Source organism: Dysidea avara, chromosome 4 (assembly GCF_963678975.1).
Source record: "Dysidea avara chromosome 4, odDysAvar1.4, whole genome shotgun sequence".
NCBI classification, from domain to species: domain Eukaryota; kingdom Metazoa; phylum Porifera; class Demospongiae; order Dictyoceratida; family Dysideidae; genus Dysidea; species Dysidea avara.
The window spans coordinates 12,666,592-12,683,192 of NC_089275.1; the positions used below are offsets into that span (position 1 = coordinate 12,666,592).

At 38.3% G+C, this 16,601-nt stretch overlaps 1 long non-coding RNA gene across 1 annotated transcript; it reads right to left on the minus strand.

Moving 5' to 3' along the window:
- Positions 1-204: 204 nt before the first annotated feature.
- On the minus strand, positions 205-4,635 carry LOC136253956 (uncharacterized). Its single transcript, XR_010700187.1, has 2 exons — positions 3,921-4,635; positions 205-956 (listed from the first exon to the last, which is right to left on the minus strand). It is a non-coding gene; the product is annotated as an uncharacterized lncRNA (long non-coding RNA).
- Positions 4,636-16,601: the final 11,966 nt, after the last annotated feature.

The window sequence follows — 16,601 nt, forward strand, 5'->3', positions numbered from 1 at the left end:
CTTAACTGTATGGTTGAGTCATATACGTAGAACTATGTACTACATTTGCCAGCAAGTAGACTGTCAGTCACTCAATTAAATGGTTAACAGTAATCACATCTGTGGATCACAATTCCTGCACAGTATGTAACATAGTTATTAGAAACTACAGTGAGTTTCTTTTCTGTTTTCATCAGCTCCCACATATTTACCCATTATTGCAGATTTAACAATTATTTTGTCTGAATAACAAAAAACTTGAATATGCAGCAAAAGTACAACATTTGTATATAGGTACCTAACTAGTCTCACATGCCAGACAGTTTGTGTGGGGGCGAGAAATAAACAGTCTGATCACTGTTGTACACTTTCTATGAATAAACTGACATGCAATTAGATTACATCACGCTACTGTTTTGTGGCAAGGATGAATCGTGCAAGTCACGTCTGAGCAAGCTGAGGTAAATTTTGTGGCAAGGATGAATCGTGCCAGTCACGTCTGAGCAAGCTGAGGCGAAAATTGTACTGGTAATGTCATGATGTATTTGAAACATTGCTGAAGGTCTTCCTCGACAATTCCACTACTTCACAAATCCAATGATTATAAGAGCTCTGTATAAGGGGAACAAATATCCTAAGCCTATGGCATTGTTAAACTTCAGTCCTTTATTACAGTAAGAATTTGAATAATTGGTGTTTGTTTTATAGAGCCCGCAAGGCAATCTGATTGGCTCTGCCAACATTCCACAGTGGTCACAGAATGTGTGCAACAGTGACTAGAAGCTTATTTGCCACCCCCACACACACCGTCTGGCATGGAGACTAGTTGGAACAATGAGTCCTTATTCTCACAGTGATTGCATAAAGATGAGATGACTTCGATCCAATAAGCATTTCTTGGCATTCTGTAGTGTGATAGGTTACCTCATTAGACGTTGAATTCCCTAGCCAGTTGCTTGCAATATCTGAGTTTCCACCTACAAATAAGAACATCATACCCAATACACACAACATCACACAAAATCATGACCACGTTACCACATAATAAAGTGGTGATGAAAATTAAAATATCTATAATACACCTATCAATGTATTTACAGGGAGAATTGACACAAAACTGTTGCTGCACTATAGGACATTAATTTTGATAATCATTCATTAAGCACACAAGTACACTTTTTCTTGTAACTTGTCATATCTCTGTGTGGATAAGTGAGGATTTGACACAATAGGTTTGCCCTTCTATGGGTCATTTGACATTCAGCTGTTTGAAATCCCCATATATGCCCAAGGGCAGGATAGTAGGGTAATACATTGATAGGTGAATTAACGTATATAACAGTAGCATCTCTATAGGGCAAGGAACATCTCTAAGTAGCGAAATGTTATTTTCTATTGGGACTTAATGTCACTACAAATATCAGTCACTTAATTGTTACTACAATAGAATAGTAAATAATTTTTCATATTTCTTTCTGAGAAAGTAGAATTTGGTAATACTAATAAGATGACAAAAACCACAACTGACGTTCAGCAACATAATATTATAGTTCCAATACTCAGTAGGACCATCTGCACAGTCGTAGATGGTTTTACAGAACCACACATAGGTAGTGACCATCCCTTGTTCAGTTATAACTGGTACAACAGATAAAAACAAACAAGTTATCTAATGTCAGATTTTAAAAAAAAATTAAAACTCAACACATTCGACAGAGCCGTTCTTCCATGAGAGAATTCATAACACCTATAGTGACACACACACACAATTTGATTTGTGACCGGGCCTGCGAAAACAGGGCATGTGGGCACATGATTTTTGCCTACTTTTTCAAACTTTCATCACTCATAACGTTTTGTACCATTATGCTATGGCATTGCAATTTTCAGCGCTTAGTAAGCAATTAATTGGAATCATGATGCAAGTTACAGAATGGTAATATACTTTTCCAGTACTGAGATATGACCTGTAGAATGATGGTGTGTAGTTTGTGCCCACATGCCCTGTTTTCGCAGGCCCGGTCACATTTATTGTTTAACCTCAATGCAATCGGCTTAAGTTGTTCTTCCTTGCAGGAGGTACAAAGAGAGAAGAACCATCAGTATTATTGATGACACAAACAATTACAATCAAATGTCCTCGGACACATGCTACCACAAAAATAGGGCATAAAAAGCCCCACAGGTGGGCATGGCAAGGAGTACAATTAACAAAAAACAAAACACACACACACAATTAATAATGAAAAATGTCTTGCCAACATAATGTTCAAAAGTCCACACACCATTCTTGGCAGCTCTTCGCCATAAATATTCTCCTAGAAGAGGATATTGAAATTGCCGCTGCTAAATCAAAGATTCTCTTACATTGAGATTTTAACATAGTGAAATTATTTTGAATGAAGTTCACACAGTTCCGAAAAGAAGATAATGAACTTGGCAGATAGTGACCCAATACACTCATCTCAATTGTGTCATAAAAGTTAACAATGCCAAGGCGATCTAGCTCAGACAAAAGTAGTTGATATTCTTCCTTTTTTAAAGTTTATGGTCTCTTGCAAGTTCAAGGTGACGGACAGAGTCCAGGGGACAAGTAAGCTCCAATAAGGCTACTGAATTACTTTCTTTATTGTGAATCACAATATCAGGGCGATACGGCGTAATGAGAAGAGCGGGAGGTATAGAGCAGTTTCAAAACCATGGTAACCAAAAATTACGCAATGGACACACCCAAATTGCCATGTTTTTGTACCAGACTGTTTCATGTTGCAAGTTGAAATCCTCGCTAAATTCATGTCAAGACTTATTAATATGTAAGTAAAAGAGATGCCAGAGATAGAATAAAGCATGTAGGTGAGTTATTACGCATTAAAAGATCCGTACTGCCTCCCAACAGGGTAGTTTCGTAGGAAGGAGAAATGCGTAAAGATGGATTTGGCCAAATTTCGACCTATTCACCGCCCAAAGGTGGTTAAAACTAGGGGAAACCTGCAGTATAGGTCTTTATCCAGCACCACAGCATCGTACAGCCACATCGAGCTATCCCCGAGTTAGCCAGAATCGCTCATGTGCTGGGATTCCCACTTCGTGTGAAAAATCAGACAGCAAAATAAGACCGCTAAAGTTTAACTGATGGTTGATTTCGACAATAAAACTTAACTCTAGCAAAATTCACCACTAAGAGTATTCTTTTGCTGGCGTTTTATCACAGTTTGGTAGTACGCCATTGCCGGTCTCGTGCCTTTCAGGAGCTCTGGGTAACCCTGGGATAGCTGGATGTGGCTGTACGCTGCTGTGGTGCTGGGTAAAGACCTATACTGTAAGTTTCCCCTAGTTTTAACCACCTTTGGACGGTGAATAGGTCGTAATTTGGCCAAATCCATTTTTACGCATTTCTCTTTCCTTCGAAACTGCCCTGTTGGGAGGCAGTACGTATCTTTTAATGCCTAATAACTCACCTGCACATTTTATTCTATCACTGGCATCTATTTACTCACGAATTAATAAGTCTTGGCATGGATTTAGCGAGGAATTCAACTTGCAACATCAAGCAATCTGGTACAAAAACATGGCGATTTGGGTGTGGTCCATTGCATAATTTTTGGTTACCATGGTTTTGAAACTGCTCTATTGTCGCCTGAGGGGAATCACTTGCTCGCCTTCCAGGTAGGTCAGCATAAACGATGCACTGATCAGTCAAAACTTTAGAAAGCTCAGTGAACAAACAGTCCAGAACTTGGTTATGCCTATATGTATAGCGACCCTGTGTCAATGCACTGGGGCAGCCGCCCAAAATATGCGCAGTGGTTGGTTGAGTACCGCCACACAGTATGCACTTTGCGCTCAGTTTAATACATAGCACAAAAACGAGACACACACACACAGTGGTGTCAAGAATAAAACACAAGCTGCTTCACACTCAAATAATCAGTTTCACCAACCTGTGAATAGCTCTGTGCTGCCAGGTAATGCGAGACGCCACTGACAAATCAGTTCATAGTGATGAGGCAGCCAGTGAGAGAAACAAGGTAAGAACAGTCCTTCTGAAAAAACGGCAGGAGGAAAGAGTTCTTCTAAACTGGCTCAATTTTTTCGCCCTTCTTTTCTAGCGGCTGCCAGTCTGGCGGAGAACACGACGTTGTTGGCCCTGCTAACTAGTCGGCTTCAACATGTCAGTATCCAGGATACGTACACAACATTATCGGTGGGGACTATTCTACGGAACGGAACGGAACGGAACGGAACGGAATGATGGACTAAACTGCGGAACGGAATGCTTTCTCAGATTGAAGCTTGCAGCTTACCATTGCTGTACAAGTTATCAGTGGCACTTCCAGCAGGTAATCAAACGTTACCCCAAGAAAGATAAAACGAATTTAAGGATCGATTGTGGGTTCTTGTTGGTTGTCATTAGTAACGAAGTACTAATTGTGGGAATAGCTGACTCAGTGTGTTCATCTTCGGATATATCAAGTAGGGAACTAATGAATGACTTGTTTTTACTAGTATGTGAGTTATTTTTACTTACTTGACTTTAGAATGTACAGTCTGAGGCCCAGCCTTTCTAATCGGCATAAATCAGTATGTGTATAGCTACACTACAAAGGAAACAAGTATGGTGACAAGCTGAATCAACTCAGTCTAAGCAGAATCTAAAGGAATTTTGTGCAGTGTGTGAGGAGCAAACATTCAGATACCTCAAGGAGGCTATATTGTCAATGATTCATTAACAGAGTAGTGGACTATTGTCAGATATCTCAGCCTGAGTACTGAGTTGAATTCTGGATGGGGTCTATTTTACAGAATGGAATGTTTTCTGAATCAACTTGCAGCTTGGCTAGCTGCTATCATTGCTGAAATTGCATTTTATCAGTGGAACCTCCAGGAAAATGGAATAGGATAATTATAAAACATTAATTGATTGTTTAGGTAATCATGACTTTATTCAGTCTAATAAACAGAATATATGGTTGATTGAGTGAGGTATCACTTTCAGAATGTTCAGATGACCAGTGATGAGATGCATGGATTCATCGAATTTTTGTTGTGGTTGGAGACATTAAATATCCAAAAGCAAACTTACTGTATAATATTAATTCACTTTCTTTATATTTTCTCAATTTTGAGCCTGTATACAAATAATTGAATTTTCGTTGTCAATAGAAATCCTAGAATAAGATGGGAGAGAAACTTATCTTTGTTTACCTATACTGTACAACCAAGAGTTTGTAATACTGATTTGTATGGGAGAGAGTGTCTAACTCTCAGTATGGCCTGTACAAACACCCTGCGTAAAGTTCACCTTTCATCAAATCAACACCTTTACTGGGGGATAGAAAACTGTTGATTAGTGTTGCTGAAGAAGGTAAAGCCTTTGTTCTGAAATAAGGCCTAGGTGTTACTTTAAGCAGGGTGTTTGGTGAATGCGTTCAAGTTAGACACTCCACCTTATTATGAACTCTTGGTACAACTTCAAAGGAAAATGAAGAAAACATACAGATGAATCAATAAAATCACTACAGTAAGGTGAATTACAGACTAGTGAGATCTTGGTTAATTAATGACAGTGGTTGGAGATTAAGTGTGGTAGCTTCTTTTTCTTGAATAAGTTGCAAAGTGGAAGTACAAATCAAAATGGGATATCAATTTCATTATGAAAAATACATAAGTAATCTAGCATTACTATTTCATTTGTCCTCCACTTAAACATGCTACAACAGTACTAGTGTCAGTACATTGGCAGTGAGTCTACCTTGAAATCTCAACTCTAGAGTAGATCCAACACAGGACAGCCCGCACTGTAACAAATACATGTAATTTCATGGACCAGCTGGACTGGGAATCACTTGAAAATAGACGAACAAATTTAACCTGTTTTGTTTGAAGTGAAGCATGTGAAATGTTACACTTAAGAAATCCTAGGATCCTTAGGTGGTATGTAATTAATGTGAGTGTTCCATTTCAGGTCTGACTAGATACATTGAAATTACACACACATCCTGGTCCAAATCACGTTTGCCTGGTGGCTACAGGCATGGTTTCACATGTGGCTTATAATAGAGATTTGGCTGATCTTGGAGTTTTGGCATTTAGCCTGATTCAAGGCTAGCAGTCAGACACATCCTTGAATTGTGCAACAGATAAAATCAGCTCACTATTGAATACGGCATTAGTCCACTGCACCAGCTGTTAATATATAAATAACTCCATGCATACACTTCAGTGATGTTTGCAGAATATACCCTCCTTGCGGTCTGCCAAAATATTTGCTCCTCACACACTGCACAAAATTCTTCAAGTTTTAATTCAGCTGGCTCTTTCCTGTTACCAGTATCTTCCTGTTTGCTTTATTTATACACTGACTTATGACTTGAAAGACCGGCCCAGACTGTTTTCTAAAGTCTAAATAAGAAAAACAGCTCACATAAAGTTCCCTTCCGTATGGACGAACATCACTGATACAGCTCATCCCACAATAATACTTCGTTACTGATGACAACCAACAAAAACCCACAATCGATCCGTTAATTCTTTTTATCTTATGTTTAATCACCCACTGGAGATGCCACTGCTAACTTATAAGGGAAGTTTCAGCAATGGTAAGTTGCAAGCTTCAATTTTAGAAAGCGTTCCGTTCCGTGGTTTGGTCCATCATTCCGTTCCGTTCCGTTCCGTAGAATAGTCCCCACCAACATTATCCGGAAAAAAATATTTCGTGAAAATTTTCTAAGTCCAAAGTGTGCCCAAAAAAAAATTTCGCCCGGAGCGATGTCATTTTTATAGATTAATTGCTTGGACCTACGGTCCAATAAACGTTGGTTTGCGATTTATATATATAACGTAACCACTGCAGGCTAGGTTCGATTGTGGTATAAATAATAATGTATTATGTGACGGCCGAAGTTCTGGCACACTTAATCTTACGTGTGCACTGCAAGCAATGCTGTCACTCCTCCCAAAAGATCTTTGAGATACTTCACGGAAAGCCGGACGTACGTATGCTATACGTTGTCCGGATGCTGAGGCAGCGAGACGAAGCAAAAACATGGCACCTCAACGCGAACATCGAGGCTGGGATACTACAGCGTGTTCTTGTTGAACTACAAAGGCTACATTGAACTCTTGTTGAGAACAATGAAATTCAGTGTCGCTCTAGCTTAGTCTGGCGCCGCCCGCCCCTTCGCATAAAATAAGAAGGGGCGAGCGGCACCAGACTTGTTCTCGCTATGTTGGACAAACACGTGCACATGCTGCAGTGCGGGCACCCATGCCAGTCAGTGTATTTACTGGCCTGAAGAACTGACAATACTGGAACTTTAGATGTAAGTCGAAACATAAATCAGGAATACCGCCAAATCAGGTAAGAGACACAGCATTGCATTGGTAACTACATTATGGCACACAATTTTACTTCTAAGAGGTGACTTCCATTCAAGGGGGTGCATGGTACTCCGATATATTCTGTACTCCGATCTTCGTCCTCGGTCAAAACGAAAGTCAAGGAAGAAATTTGCAGTAGGTCAAAAGACAAGCTTCGTTTGGAAAGTGTATACTACAACTGATACTTTTAAAGTGACAACATAACTAATTTTACGAAAATAAGCAAAAATGTGGTCAAAAGTCGTGCAAGGATTTTCGTGTAAGTCAACTAGTCAAGGGTCAAGGCTTATTTTTCGACTTTGACTGCTTTGACCGAGGAAGAAGATCGGAGTACAGGGTATATTGGAGTGCCACCCCCTTGTCCATTGCTTGTAATAAATTATTTTCACCAGGAAGGATTGATCACACATCAGTGGCGTAGCTACCATTGAGGCAGCTGCCTCGGTAAAAAATGTTCAGCAATTCAGGCTGAGCAGGCCTGAGTTTTGGCTCCAGATTTTTCTACTGAAACGTTATAATATATATATATATATATAGACAGTATTTAATACTGTACCACACAGATAGAATCTATGGCTGTAGTACTAAGCAGGGCTGGAGCCCACAGTGACACGGTCTCGGATTGGCTGAACCACTTTTCAGCTACTTGAATTTGTATGAAAAAGATCGAGATACTCTAATAGAGCAGTCATCGTAATATACTCTAATAGAGCATTCAGTATAGACTTTAGCCACTGTTCTCATTACACTGCATGACATTGCATTGAGCTAATTGATTATTATTATTATTTATCTAATTTGTCAAAATGACAGGGTGGCACCAAAAGGCACAGCCTGTACAAGGGTGCTTCCCTAAACACATACATTACAAAAATAACACTACAAGGACAAAGAATAACAACACAAAAGTACACTACAAAGAAAAGAAACAATAAATACAGTAAGCAAAACACACACAGAGACTTAAAAAGCTACATACAAAAAAGATGATAAATGGAGCGACGAAAATGATTTACAGATTTAATAGTGAGTGTATCAAATGATACAGTGTTCCACAAAAATACAGTATTCACAAAAAAAGAATAACGGTGACTGTTGATAGAAGATAGTAAAGGTACAATAGACAGTTCATGGGCTCTGGTGCAGGAAGTATTATAGCGATAGTAATCATAAAAGTTAAGAGATGTTCTGTTGTTGAGGATATCATACAGTGTTGACACAGACAGATAGTTACGATGATCAGTGAGACTAGGCCAGCGCAGTGAATTAAGACAATCATCAGATGACTTACTCTATTTCCTGGAAATAGGATCCGACTGGCTCCCACATGCCCACCTAGCAGCACGACGTTGCACAGACTCTAGGCCAGATATATCACGAGCAGTATGTGGACTCCACACTTGACAAGCGTACTCAAGCAGTGGTCTAACTAAACACTTGTAAGCTACAGATTTTGCAGCTGTGGTAGCTCCCCATAAACTGACGCAGATGGTTTAGTGATCTCCTGGCCTTGGCAGAAACAACTTTACAATGATGAGACCAAGATAAGGTAGATCATGCATATCATGCATTAGCAGCCATTTCAAACCTATATTTTCAAAAATTTCCTTGAAAGAGCATGCTCCCAGACTCCCTAGTTTGACATGCTTAGCACATGCAGTTGAGCATCATATGAAAGAGGTAATCTCTGACTTAAATATCACACCAGATCAATAAAAGTTAGTGTGCATGACTATGGCCTCTGTTGCAGTCCATGGATTGACTTGACTACTCAAAATATCTCCGGAGTCAGTAATTTCTTTTGTGTTGAGTATACAATTGAACTAGCATGGTATACATATATACCATTAACTAAGCTGGAGTATTGCTTATGACATGTAGAAAACGTTCAGAGCATAGGCGGCGGAAAGGGGGGGGGGGCTAGGGGGCTGAAGCCCCCCCTCAGAATGATATCACACTGAAATTATCTTTCTTGGAGTGGGGCTGAAAATCTTGATAAAGATCGAGATACTCTAATAGAGCAGTCACTCTAATAAAGTAGTCAGTGTAGCGAGCTATGTAAGGATTTTTATGTAGTTTATCAGCTAGAAATGGTAGCTGGTGAGGTGGAAAGCTCTTGTCTTATTTTTTGGTCTCACCTTACCAAACTATAGAAATAAGTCTGGATCAGCCCAGCCCCCCCTCATATCAACTACTTCCTCCGCCGCTGGTTCTGAGTCTTCTAAAACAGTTTCTGTCATCCATCCCTATAAATGCTGTACCACCCATGCTTGAAAGCGTTTGTGATTAGTTGAGTCAAACCCTCTCAATGTATAAACTTTGCCTCGGTAAAAATTTTTTCCTAGCTACGCCACTGCACATATATAGTTACTATTCTTCCAGTTCCAGAAAAAATTGTCATATTGTACTTATGGCAGTCATCCATCTATACTGACAAGCAAATAGTTGTATGATTAGTGGAGATAGTGAGTCCGAAGCGAGGCAAGATTGTTCCAAACTCTGCACCAAAACTGACTTACCTTTGTACACTGAGACAGTGAAAGACATCATTATGTTTAACATGCAGAAGTTAGGGTTGGGTTAGGGTGGCATGATTGGTGTTCAGCTTTGGTTTCTGCTTTTGGCCATGTGTAGGTTCTTTCATACTTTATTATCAAACGCTAAGGGCAAATTTTTTTTTTGGACGCACTTCTGACTTAGAAAATTTTTCATGTTTTGTGAACTTACCGTTTTTCTTTGTTTTACGGATCATTTGCGGATAAGGAAAAGGTCACACTGAAACTATTAGCCCCTGTGTATTGAGTGTGTTGGTCGTCTTCAAAGACGTTGTGAACAAAGGACGAGACCTACCTGAATGGACATTTCTTCCCTGCCGTCCGCCTGTCATCTCACAACACTGGCGTGACTCGACTCGATGGCTGAAAACTTCCGAGTGAAGGCCAAGGTGAAGGCATGAAAGGATAGAAGGACACTTGTAAGAAGGTGTCACAAGTAATAAAGACAGTTGGGAACTGAAAGTGTAGTATGTGACTATAATATCCTTGTTTGCTGTATACACTGTGACTACCTATAGCTATCTTGTACTTGAATTAAATGTCATGTTATGTATCCAGGTTGTGACCACAGTAGTTTGTTTGTTGTGTGTAAAGTTAACATCATTTTCATTATGCTATGTACCGTAGCATTGTGTGATTGAATAAAGTTTGCAACTGCCGGGGTATGAAAAGGCTAGCACTCGCTTTAAAACACTCCAAATAAATTCTGCTTCACATCCACCACCCGGCCGCATCTCTTTATTCCCAGCTCTAAGATGTTTAATTATTCCGTATCAGTTCTTCCATTATTTTCTGCATACTGTACAGGTTTAATAAAATTGATTTTTGTAAGGTTTACCAGCTCACATGTCAGAATGTTATCACTGTTCATGTTTGTAATATTCTTGCAATGTAAACGATGAAGGCACAAGCTGAAAATGTTATTATGTTGTTTGCTATGGCTGTACCTAGGCAAATAATAACTTGAAAAGCTGCCAATTTCATAATAGAAATACATGGACCGCATGCTAAGAAAAGTACAGAATTTATTTGGAGTGGCCTCACTAGCTTCATTCATTCAAAGTCTACAAAATACAAATGGGATCCACACTGTAAGAGTTTTAAATATTGTGTTGTACCGCATCTTTGGCTCTCAGAAGAATTTTGTTTTTGTTCTACAATTGCACTACACCCTTGAATACTGCGTTGTGAATTCATGTTACTGATGCTGTCATTCTTACCAACGTTTTAAGTGCCTTCATCGTTTGAGTTACATTTTGTCCAGGTTTAGCGGGTCTCATCCACTTTTGAATAATTATTGGAATGACCTCAAATTAGCTAGTAATTATAGGAATGGCCAGGAATAAATCCCAGGCCAGGTAGTGACTTGATCCACAGACTTATTGTAGTATCCATGATCAAATTAACACTAACCTGTGACCAAACATAATGTGAATAGCTATCTGTAGCTATCTAGTCTGCAGTTATGAATTATCAAATTTGGAAGAGACCTATTTCACAATATGGTCACATAATGGGCATTCAAAGGTAGCATATTGCTAATTTGCTTAGGCTGACCATGGTCATGAAATTATAACTGTTGGCTTTCTACCCAAAACAAGTCAGCCATTGATAGAACAAGATTGTTATTTACGTTGAAGTAAAGTAACACTTAGTCCTAACTACTTAACTTTACTACTCAAAATTTAGATTTAAATCACACAGTTATACTTTAGACCACATGTAATTATTTTTGAAGGCCTTGGTTTGATAATTTATATGGACTATCAATATGATTGGCAAGATTCAGTCAAATCATTGTACTGGCTACTTCACCAACAAAAGAAGAACTACCACGTCCATCTCTTTTCCACCCAATAATCAAACATGTAAGGGTAACGATGAGATCAAAAAATGAAATCAATTGTCAATTAGCCAGCCATTGGAGACGTGTGCATACACAATGAGTTCAGTTACACATTTCGAGATAAGGTGAACATCATTGTAACGACCATTAATGATTAACCGGACATTGAGGTTGTGCTGCACATCTACCAATTAGTTGATACTACTGGCCCACACTACTTTTATAGATTTAAAAAAAAAAACATTCTTGCCCATATATTGATTTGCAATAATTATCTGATTGAATCTACCAAATCTGACTAGTTAGCACAACCTGCAATTCTGGTATACTACCCCGCAACTTGATTGCTACATCTATACATAATTTCCCTTGCTCCACTTTAGCAATACATTCAGCTGCCTTTGTACAAGGCTGTCAAACGTAAGATGTTTTAAAGCAGCCTGGCTGATTTTAAGGTATAGATGGACATAGCTTTATCATTATTCAACACTTTAATTTGATACCTGAGAATTTCACAAGCATGTACATATGTACGTACGTACGGGAGCTAACAAATCTAGTCACATATATTAATTACTACATTGACGTTAAGAATATTCTACGAGTCAGTGATTATTATGTACAACATTATATAGTTATGTAGTATACTCTTTAGCAGTTTTTTAAAACAATGTGATAGCATTTACTTCCTAGTACACTATTTTGCAGACCTCATACACACACTCCAAGTTTGTCTCATGTATGCATATATAGTATTGCGTAAGTATTGTACTGGCTTCTTGTGTATATGCGACTGGCCCTTCATGGTTTTCCAGCTCACTAAACATCATTTCCAAGAAAGCCATGGCTATAGAAGTACCAAAGCTGCAGAAACCAGACTCTCCAGTTCCGTAAAACAAAGAGCAGAATGTGGCGGTCTATTTAGCCAACAATTCAAAAGATGAGTTTGATTTGGTGATTGTGGAAGCCAAATCAGTACATGAACACGACGAGTACATACACACATAGTGATACCTTATAAAATTGTAATATAGTAATACTCACGTTGAGTAACAAACATAGTTAAGGTGTACTTGAAAACCTCATTGAGACCACCTCATTATAGTGACGATGTCAAGTATGTCCCAAACATAGCTAATTAATAAGACCACCTCATTATAGTGTCAAGTACATCCAAAACATGATCTTAGGTGTACTGCATGACCTCATTAATAAGACCACCTCATTACAATGACCATGACAAGTACATCCCAAACATGATCTAAAGTGTACTACATGACCTCATTAATAAGACTACCTCATTACAGTGACCATGTTGAGTAGCTAGGTCTCAAACATAGCTAAGGTATACTCGACAAGCTCATTAATACGATTATCTCATTTAAAGTGACCAACTCAAGTAGGTCCCACACATAGCTCATGTGTATTTTAAGACCTTGTTGAAAGATCACCTCATGATATAACGTCCATGTTAATTAGGTCCTCAGCCTTAGCTAAAGTATAATTATATACTTCATGCATAATACAAGTACCATTTTTATGTAGTTAAACACCACCACACCTTTAATTGTGGCCAAATTTGAGCAGTGTCATAATAAAAAAAACATTGTTTTATACTGAGCAGTGGTCAAGTTTGAATAGTTGTTGCATCAATTTTGTGAACAGGTGTAATAAATGCTAACATAAGTACAGTGAAACCTCTATAATCTGATGCTCAAAAGATTGTATATTTTATTAAGGCTAAATCTGAACTAAAATTATAATCAAGGTTGCTTGACTATCAAGGTATAGTGTTAAATGATTCGGGGATGTGTCCATAGTGGTCGGAACCAGCTGCCACTGAATTACCACAGTATTGCCACATAATAATTTTTTAAATACCAACTGCTACATATTCACCACTAACTCATGCAAGTATATAGCTAAGGCCACTTCAAATAAATTCTCTGTTTTCTGTCCGCATATTTACATGCGGGTGATTGGCAGCTTTTCAAGCCACTATTTGCCTAGCACAACCATAAAGTTACATAAAAGCATGCTTAAGCTTGTTCCTTCCTTTTAAGTTGCAAAAATAGCACAAACGTGAAGTTTGTGCTGACTTGATAGCGATGCTGACACTGTTTCAAAATGGCTTTTACTGAGTCTGTCAGTATGCAAGAATAACTGGAAAATAATGGAAGAATACGGAATAATGGAATAGTTAGAGCTGACAGTAACTAGATGTGGGCAGTGGATGGGAAACAGAAAATTTATTTGGAGTGGCCTAAGGCCCCACACATTTTCCCCTAAATCCTCTGGACCTAACCTTGTTTCTTGTATTCTAAACCTGGGTACATCCTTGATGATTGATGGAACAGGCAGTAGCGTTAGCCTATACTGGATAACAAATGTGTCCAATAAAAAAAGGTTTCACTGTAGTGGAGTTCCACAGATGTTATAGCAAAAAAAAACAAACACTACAGTCTATAGTACACAAGTAAAAATATTTTGAGTAGCTAGCTACATATTGTAAAATTAGTGACATGCATGCATCGCTGAAAAGATAACCATAAACATCTAGATACCGATTACCCAGAGTCTACCACTACAGCTCTCAATAGTCACATACTACACATTCAGTTCCCAACTGTCTTTATTACTTGTGACACCTTCTTACAAGTGTCCTTCTATCCTTTCATGCCTTCACCTTGGCCTTCACTCGGAAGTTTTCAGCCATCGAGTCGAGTCACGCCAGTGTTGTGAGATGACAGGCGGACGGCAGGGAAGAAATATCCATTCAGGTAGGTCTCGTCCTTTGTTCAAAACGTCTTTGAAGACGACCAACACACTTAATACACAGGGGCTAATAGTTTCAGTGTGACCTTTTCCTTATCCGCAAATGATCCGTAAAACAAAGAAAAACGGTAAGTTCACAAAACATGAAAAATTTTCTAAGTCAGAAGTGCTTCCAAAAAAAAAATTCGCACGGTACGGTCGTACCAGCAGTCGCCCTAATAGAACAGTCACATGTTTATAGCTAGCTGTATGCTTTTCCAAAAAAAAGTAAACAAACTAGTATATTAAAAATTATAAATTTAAAAATAAAGTAGGAATCCAAGCGATAAAAAGTAGTGAAACAGGAGAAGAATGATGATAGCTATTACAGCATAGCTTGGTGGGATTTCGTAACCATTTTGTCAAAGTTTTATGCTGTAAGAGTAACTATTTGTCCAGGATCATATGAATAGTTGAATGTACTGACATAGTTATGAAACATGAGCTGGACTACATGTATGCAATATATTTTGTTATCGAGTGATTAGCTGTTGCTTCATGTAAAATGAAAAAAAAAGTGAGCACTTTATAACATACAGAAGTCTTGAGATTATGTGAGGTTTCTTCACAGATTTTGCTTTGCTCTCTCAAATTTCAATAGCATCAAATGCAAAATACGTAGAAGAAACTTTGAGAAATCGAATAGTATGTATAGGTTAGGAACCTAGCTAGCTGAGGCTTCTATAATCATTTAGAAAATGGTATGCATAAAATCCTTTGATGTTTGGGAGATAATGAGGATCCCTAAGAAACCTTTGGAGAGATTCTCTAAAAATGAGACCTCCTATCTCCAGTTGAGGGAGCATACCTAAATAATGATTACTGATGTGCTGAGTAGCATTGCAGGTCTCACAATTGATCTCTGATCTGCTATTCCTCACTCAAGAGGCAGAGCAGATCAGTGGGCTTCCTTTTATATATAACAATGTAGAAAGCTACATAACTATCTACTTACTATACATACTACTACAACTTCAAACAGGGGAATACAACTAAGGAACAGGCGATGGACAAAGTAGAAAGTGATTGTGGGTTTATATTTTGTGTAAGATACGATGGCATAATGTTTTACTCAACCACAATCAATCAATCTATCTACTAGTATTAACACACCCACACTATTTTCTAAGTCAGTTAGAAACCACCTACTCACATCTTCATGGCTTTAAAAACCTTAGGTTTTTTAAATCACAAAGATCCTCATGGTAGGTCTCTAACTATTATAGGGAAACTGAAGGCGTGGTCCCTAACTGACTTAGAAAATGGTGTGGGCGCATATAAACTAATGGATAAAGCGATTGATTATGGATTTAGTATATATAACATTGTCACCGACCTAGAAAATGGTGTGGGTGTATCTAAACTAGTGGATAAAGTGATTGATTGCAACATTATGTTTTCATCATATTTTGTACAAAATGGGTAAATAGATCAATTGTGGGTTCACTATGACATCATGAAATCATATCTTGGACAAAATGTAATAAACCCACAATCACGTTTCATTGTGCTGTCTATAGAAGAAAGCACTGATCTGCAATGTAATGCATCAGGGAGGTATTGCATGATTGTTAATGAGATCTACAATGTCACTTAGCAGCTCAGTGATCATTAGTGAACTGCTAGCAGGTTTCTTCCTGGTATTAGAAACCTGAGGCTTTTACACATTTTCTAATGTGTGTTAAGCTGCCTGCTGTTCCTGAGTCAATGTTATATATTTGTATAACAAGTACACAAATGCACAGTAGGGATATAACACTTCTTATTGTTTTACTGTGATTTAATATTGTGCACTACTCCAGCTTGTTTCAGTGCTTTTTATTGATGTGCTGATCCCTACTCTAGTTGAAAATTCCAATTTTTTGTGTACTTGTTTGTTTTCTTTTTTTTTTGTAAACAATTATTATGACTGGTGAACCCATGCATACCTCATCTGAAATAGCCCCACGCACCCTGGCTATATGAATTATTGTCTGAAATATGAAGTATCCATTGCACTTCATTGTCGGCTATGTTCAACCAGTTAC